Raw genomic sequence first — 7,773 nt, 5'->3', positions numbered from 1 at the left:
TATGTCAGTGGCGTACCGGAGAAAAAGTTAGGAGGTATTACCGGACCGGAGGGGTGTGGGTGGGGCCATGAGGTGTTACACCCCGAGCCCCCAGTAAGGTCATTTAGTCACTAGTAGTAGCGTCCTCTACCACTGCAGAACAGGCGAAAATGCATGCAGGCCAACGTGAAGAAGAGTTCCCCTGATTTATATCTCTTAGCTAAATGATTCATGGCATACTTGCGGGTACTGATTTATTTGACTGCTGCATAATCTTTCCACACTCCACCAGTGGCGCCGAGAGGCCGAGGAGACCAGATCAAGTTCCCCGGGGCCTGGACCTTGCAGGGGCCCGGGATAACTAGTTAAAATATAATAAAATAAAACAAATAAAAATTATTAAACGTATGCATTCAACCAGTATTATTCATGTGTTTTTTTTTTCACGAGAATTGTAAAGAAAGCTGATCGTTTATCGTTGAAAGCTGGTACTTAGTCGAGTCGCTTCTAAATCTTTTTCATGTATATTTTCATTACTTCTACTACTCTAGAGTTTATTTTTGCAATGTGTCAGATAGTAAATTCTGTTACGCCGTACGGTATTAATTAATACAGTATAAAAGGCTTGGACCCTGGACATTGTTTGCAGTTAGCGCTCTAGTATTCTTATTATATCTCTATGTTCTTTCTACGACTCTAATATTGGAAAGGCACTGGCGCCATCAACTTATTTTGGACAAATTATTGCGTATTTTGAACCGATGCTCACCAACCCTAATGTTTGTTCATACAACCAGGAAACAGACAACTATACGTTGAAGGGCTGTGTCGTTCCTTTTCGAGCACTATTATTATATATTTATCTATCTGTTTGTATTGTGTTTACGGTGCTAGTACGCAGGAAACTTAATTTTAATATTATTTACTATGATTTCTAAGATGCGACCTATAAGCTTAAGGTATCTGTGGTCCAATGGGTATAATAATCGCCTTGGCAGTGAGTGGTTGCAGGTTCGTATCCAGCCAGAGACAATTATTTTATACAACTGAAATAAAGTAACTTTTCGTTAATATGCTATACGATTACAGTATAACAACATGTTCCTCCTGAGCACTGTTGTCATTACAGTATTTATCTATTTGGTTATATTGTGTTTAGGTGCTACGCAGCAAACTTGATTTGAATATTATTCACTCTGACTTCCCATCTACGGCCAAAAAGCTTTTCTTAGCTAAACAACAGCTCCTCTATATGTGGGCGTTTCAGTCGCCTATATCCTATAGACGTCTCTGTGGCCTAATGGATATGATACTTGACTTGGTTGCGAGAGTTGCAGGTTCGAATCCTGCCAGACACTTTTTTTCATAGAACTGAAATAAAGTATGTATGTGCTGTCTATGTCTATTCTGCATACAAGGTATAGGGGTTCGAATCCTGGTTGAGGCAACCTTTTTCCGTACTCGCAGATTTATTCTCTTTACGGTTTAGAATATATATATACTGTCTCTTATACACATCTAGATGTGTATTACCGCTAGATGGTTTAGAGCCCCGCTTCCCAAACTTTTTTCTCTGGGACCAAAGTTGTGATTTCCCATACTAGACGCGTCCCATCTAATAGTTTGATAGTAAATTGCACAGCGACTTTTATAAGATCCCCGAAATTTGATGCCATGTTTTAAAATTGTCTATACATTGGTATATTACATCGATTTTTGCTTACTGTTATCAATGACAACTCCATAAACTCGTAATGGAGAAGGCCGAGAGAGGGACATTTACAGATATAGGGTCTACCCACCTCAGCCCCACATGATTGGAACTAAGTTTAGAAATTTTATAATTATGGCACCTAGATGGGAGTCTCAGATGGCCGCAAATGGCAGTCTCAGACTTCAATTTGAATAAAATTTTCCATTTTCTTCCCCATTATTTTTTATTTTAAAACAATGGAAGGGGGGGGGGGAACTCAGGTTGGCTTCCCCACCCCTATTCACCATTGATTATCCAGAATGAAACTTCAAAATCTGAGCCTGGCTGACCTAAAATCTTGAAAATATAGTATCGGCTTTTTTTCAGAAAATATTTTAAGTCTTTAAATTTGATAAATCTAATAAATTCAGCTCTGTGGGTACTATTTGGGTTAGGTTGATATAATAGTGCCCACAGAGCTAAATTAAGTTTAGCTCTGTGGGTACTATTATATCAACCTAACCAAAATACATGTGGAAAGCGGTCTTTTAGTTGTATTATTGTTTGAATTTGCTTAGGTACAGGGATTGGGGATTATCTGGGAAAAATGCTATTCTTATAATTGGTCACATGAGTTTAAGTCTATACATGTTTTTAAACAGTGGAATGTTTAGATTTACACAAGTATGTTGTAAAGTATAAGATATCATTGTGTGCATATATTATTAATATTGTTCTAATGAGGGTTCACCTAAAATACTGTATTTAGGCCTAAGTCGTCAGATCTTTAGAAATGTTACAGCAACTGTGTAAACTAGCACATACTGCTCGCGACCAAAATGCAAAAGTTTGGCCACCCACTTTTAGGTCACGACCCATAGCGTGGGTTTAGAATTTATCTTTATTATATCAGGATTCATTTACAAATAAAGTATTTCTTCGGTCCTGTCTTGTCAATGCTTATAATAAAAAAAGGATGAGAGAAAAAAAGGCATATTGATCGCTGTTATTTGCCATGCATCATGGACTTTAATTGGATTCGAATTCCTAACAAGGCCTCAATGGCCCAGTTGGTTAAGGCGTCGGCGTAGACAGGAGGTCTCTGGTTCTTATTAGCGTTCAATAGTATATAGATAAATTACTTAAGAACAATTTTAGGTGGATATTTCTAACACACACAAACTCTACGGGTTTAATAATGTATACGATTAAGAATTTGTATTTTTTAAATATTTTTCAGGAATCTCCCCAGCTGCCTACGCCACTTTGCAGAGAGTTGTATCAGGTTGGTGTACGGAATTTGAAGGTGTCGATATGATGAAGGTTTTACTTCGGCAATTTAAGAAAAAAATTGGTGAGGATAGGCTAGAAAACACCAATGACGTAAGGGATTTTTTTGAATTAATGGAAATGATTGGTGAGGCGAACAGTTCAAAACATGAAATCATTTTGGAGGCTGTTAAAATCTGTGGTCTTGAAGGTGTAAGATCAAAAATTAGATTAATTAAGCCAACTTTTGAAAATTTTAAGTTTGAAGATGTAGAAATCAGAACATTTTCCCCTTACCGACAAAATCTAATAAAATTTGGTAAAAGTTTGAGAAGGAGTGATATTGTGACTATTGGTCACTTGGCTAAAATACATAAGAACAAACACAAACATAATCCGTGGCTACTAATTGGTGCACTAGAAGAAAATGGTAATATCAAAGCAAGTTCTGCATCACAAGATTTTATCAACATTTTAAGATTAAATGAAATGGACAGATACGCGGATATTATTTTAAATCTGGATCAATAACAAATATGGTTGAAATCTGGACCATGTAAATATATGGTCATTGTTAACATTGGTAATACACAGATGTAGGCCCATTACATAGTGTATTGTATAATATTACATATGAAAAGTAAATTAACAGAAAATATTTTGTGGCAATTATGAATTTTTGAACAAATTTAACCAGGGAAACATTCTGATAATTAGTACGTAAACTAATATACAAATAGGGAACGATCCCACAATTACCAACTTTTACTTTAAGTTAAATTCAAATATAACAAACGAAAGTAAAATGTAAATACACATAACATGCTTTTATTGTTTTCTAGATCGCAACAGCAAAAACGCCCTTTTAATAAAAGCTGGAATTGCGAGGTACATTGTTAAGCATTATTTAAAACTTACTGGCATTGACATGCAATGGTTGACACAACTTATTCCTCCAAGGTTATGTATGTTGCAACAAAGGTTCTAGAAACACAAGAAAGTGAAGCGAATAATCGTCATGGCTTTATACGCATATTCCGACGTACGCAGCGCGCTTCTCTTTCTGCTAATTATGGAAATTAATTGCTAATTAGAATCCAGCCGTACGCGGCACCCCATTTTTTGCATTTCCACCATGCATTTCGATGCCACAGTTTCTTTTATGTGGAGGCTCTCTTGTGTTTCTAGTATCTTTGGTTACAACTATTATCTTACGATATTTAATAATACAGAAATAATGCTGGGAGAAAGGGTCAAGTATTTAAAATAGAATATATTCATACTCATAAATTAGGCATTAAGCTATTGTATATGCGGTGGCGTGATAGTTACGTTTTACACAAATATTAATGAATCATTAATAATTTTGTGCTAAAAAATCATAGATAGGATAGAACAAAATTCGTTATAAGTATTTTATAGGGCTATACATTATTATGATTTCATCAACATGAATTGTAATAAAAAATATGAAATACCAAGCAAACACAAATGTCAGAAAATGACGTTAATTCAAGGCTGCAGCAACGTTGCGTTGTTACTTAACATTATGTTCTAAATACACATTTATGATTCTATAAAAAAAAAAAAAACTGTTTTGTCCACTAAATTTTCATAACATAAAATTGTTGGCTGGGTATGTCAATTGTACTGAAAACTGCAAATATTGCATAATGTTCATAACGCTAATCTCAAATTGGAACGATAAGGTTAAAACTTTAATAGGCCTATTCACTGTTAGCCTATATTTTGCTTTTACTGTATGCCTATATTGTTTTGTTTTAAAGTAGTTAACGTATTTGGCTCAAGTTCAGCAGTTTTAAACATAGATTTAACATTTACTTTGTGATTTCATATACGCCTTATAATTAGATTTCCTTATTCTAGTCTTAGCTGTGAAAGTAGAAAGTAAGTGACGTGCATAACATTGGTTTTAGTCGGTATTCTGCTAGCAAAGATTTTTTTAAAACTAAGATATTGTAACGATAATTTGGTATATTTCGATGTCATCAAATCCTTGTGTAGGCATACTAATGTCAGATAAGTTATAAATAACCGTGACTATAACATCACTTTTGACGAATTCGATATGTTTGTCAATAAGAGAAGACGGCTAAATACATTTGTTAAGGTTGACGATGCATTAACATTTTTAATTTATGAACTTTTGCAATGGATATTCTGTTTTACTTAAATTTAAAAAAAATGTAAAATACTGCCATAAATTGTAAACCATGTGCTCTTAACAGCTTCTAAACATCATCAGATATATTTATTAGGAACATGCATATTTGTATAGGCCTAATCAAGACAGTACAGATGCTAAAATGTCTTGAGAGTCATAATTTTGAGGCAAAAAATTAAAATGGAAGCCGCAATGCCTACTACCCTGACCTATGAAGCCTTCTTTTCACAATGATCGCATAAATCATTTAAAATTTTTTTTTTTCATAAAAATTTACATGCACAATTATGAATCCCCTCCACAAAGCGAGTGATTTGCTCTCTTGTGAACATGTGTGCTGTGAATAGTATAATTTTCAAAGCCAACTCTGATATAAGTCAGATGGACAGATAACGATGATGCTGAATTCAATATCTTAATATACAATTACAATCGAATGTAATATCTCATTTGGCATATGTCTTATATGCTATATGATAAAACTTCATTTTCAACTACAGTACAGTATATAACCAGAGGGTCCACTGATTAGTTTCAGATACGAAAGAATACATACTCTAAAACTCGTTATTGGGTCATCATCAAAAATAACAATTTATCCATATTTTCAGGCTTATATATGTTGTAACAAGGCAATTCAACAGAATTCTTTTGAATTACCTTGGTCGTAATTACCAAAAAAGTTAACCAATTACAAACATGGTATTATAACAGTGATTTATAATAATAGGCCTACATATGCAATATGGTACATTGGTACAATTAACATGAAACATAAATTAATTGAGAGAAGCCGAGCAGACAGTGCAGATAGGCTGTGACACACGTGGAAGAGGATTCCAAGAAAACAATGCCAATATAAGTGAGTACAGAGACATTGCTGGGGTAATATAGGATACGAGCACGTTGGTGAGATCAAATCCAGTTGGTAAAATGAGATACAGAATGAAGAAGATAAATGTCTCGTGTAGAAATAAGGAGGCAAGGTAAATTGTATGAAAAGGGAAGTGGCGTACAGAATACAATGTAGTATTCCTGTCTAGCATGGTAGTTTTCAGTAACAAATAAATTTTTAAAAAATAGGTGTATATCTTTTAAAAGAAATTTTAATACAGGGTACCTGCAATATGCAACTATGACATGTGTCATTAAATTAGTAATAATTCATCTACTCACAGCTGTGGGTTTTACTGCCTCTTCTACGAACATCTCAAACATAGACTTTGACAACATGCAAAGGCTCATAAATGTACACCATTTCAAAAGAGAAATTTCACTTCTAGAAACCATGATGAAGTTTCTCAGCAACATTAAGCATAAATTCACAAAATCAGCAAAAAGGGAAACTAATATCCAAAATCCGTTAAAAAAGTCGTCAAACAACAAAATCCGCTACTGTATACCGTATTAACATTGAGTAAATTACAAGTGTTCTATTTCTCTTCAAGTGGATTTATGAATAGCAATCTCCTAGGGTGTTTTTGGTAGGAAAAGAAGACTTACACTGTGGGTATAATTTTTTTTTTGCAAAAAAATAGGGGGGGGGGGACGTACGCCCCTTACGCGCCACCCCTCCTAAATCCGCCACTGGAAATAGGCCTATAGGCCCTAGGTTTAGGCAGGCCTACTCTGTTTCATGTCAATTAGAGACAGGATTATACAATTGTATACAGTATATCCTGTAAATTACACAATATGATTAAACCAGGTACTGTACTTGAAAACAATAAGGAAGCAAAACTTACACGTCAAAAGTGTCAAATGTTGTCTACACAAAAACTGTACTTTATTAAAAGAGTAAGTCTACAGAAGGGGTGTCGTCAATGGAGATGTGCACACATATCAGTGTACTGTGCATTGCCGGCGGAACCGGGGGCCGGGGGGCCTGGCCCCCCCTCCACTTTTTGGCAAAAAATATATAATGTCTGGAGGTTTTTGTATGATCGAAAATGCAAGAAAAGAAGGAGGGAAGAAGGAGGAGAAGGATGGGAAAGAGAATGTTCATCCAGACCCGACCGAGTTACATTTTCTCGCAATTCACATTGGCGGATATGGGGAGGGGGGTCATGGGTCCTGACCCCTCCCTTGGACAACAAAAAAAAAGAGGAAAAGAAGAAGAATTCTAGACCTACCTTTTCAGGACCTGTGAGCTGATTTTTTTTTTTTTTTTTTTTGTTACAATAAGAAAATTAGAATTCCTAGATGGCTGGAAATCATTAAAACACACTTCAAATGTCGGGAAAGCTCATTTCCCGCCATCTAGGAATCAAAATTTTCAAGAGGGCGGGAGAACCCCTGGACCACCCTTTCTTTTTGGGATTTATCGATTCATGGTAAAAAGAATACGCATGCAACTACTCATTTGTTTATGTATGCATACACACATAAAATAAAAAATGAGAAAAATTTACCTGACTGTTTTCAAGAGGGGAAAACCTTGAATTTTGAAGAACTTAAAATACATTAAAATACATTTCAGAAGTTAGGAAAGCTCATTTCCCGTTTTTGGGATTCATCGATTCATGGAAAAAAAAATCGTATGCAACTACTCAATTTTTTGTGTAGGCCTATGTATACACACATAAGGCCTATCTACTGTAATAACAATGGCAAAAATTTACATGACCGTTTTGAACAGGGGAAAACC

General features: G+C 35.1%; 1 long non-coding RNA gene across 1 annotated transcript in view; it reads left to right on the top strand.

Annotated features, from left to right (window-relative positions):
• LOC117116931 overlaps positions 1 to 5,321 on the top strand; it is a 6,446-nt gene extending 1,125 nt beyond the window's left edge. Inside the window, exon 3 of the long non-coding RNA XR_004446837.1 lies at positions 2,913 to 5,321. This is a non-coding gene — a long non-coding RNA (uncharacterized LOC117116931). The remainder of the gene's footprint in view (positions 1 to 2,912) is intronic.
• The last annotated feature ends 2,452 nt before the right edge of the window (positions 5,322 to 7,773 follow it).

The sequence above is a fragment of the Anneissia japonica genome, unplaced genomic scaffold, assembly GCF_011630105.1.
Source record: "Anneissia japonica isolate Jap-2015-1 unplaced genomic scaffold, ASM1163010v1 scaffold16375_len13056_cov106, whole genome shotgun sequence".
Classification (NCBI taxonomy): domain Eukaryota; kingdom Metazoa; phylum Echinodermata; class Crinoidea; order Comatulida; family Comatulidae; genus Anneissia; species Anneissia japonica.
This window is presented reverse-complemented; position numbering and strand designations above follow the sequence as displayed.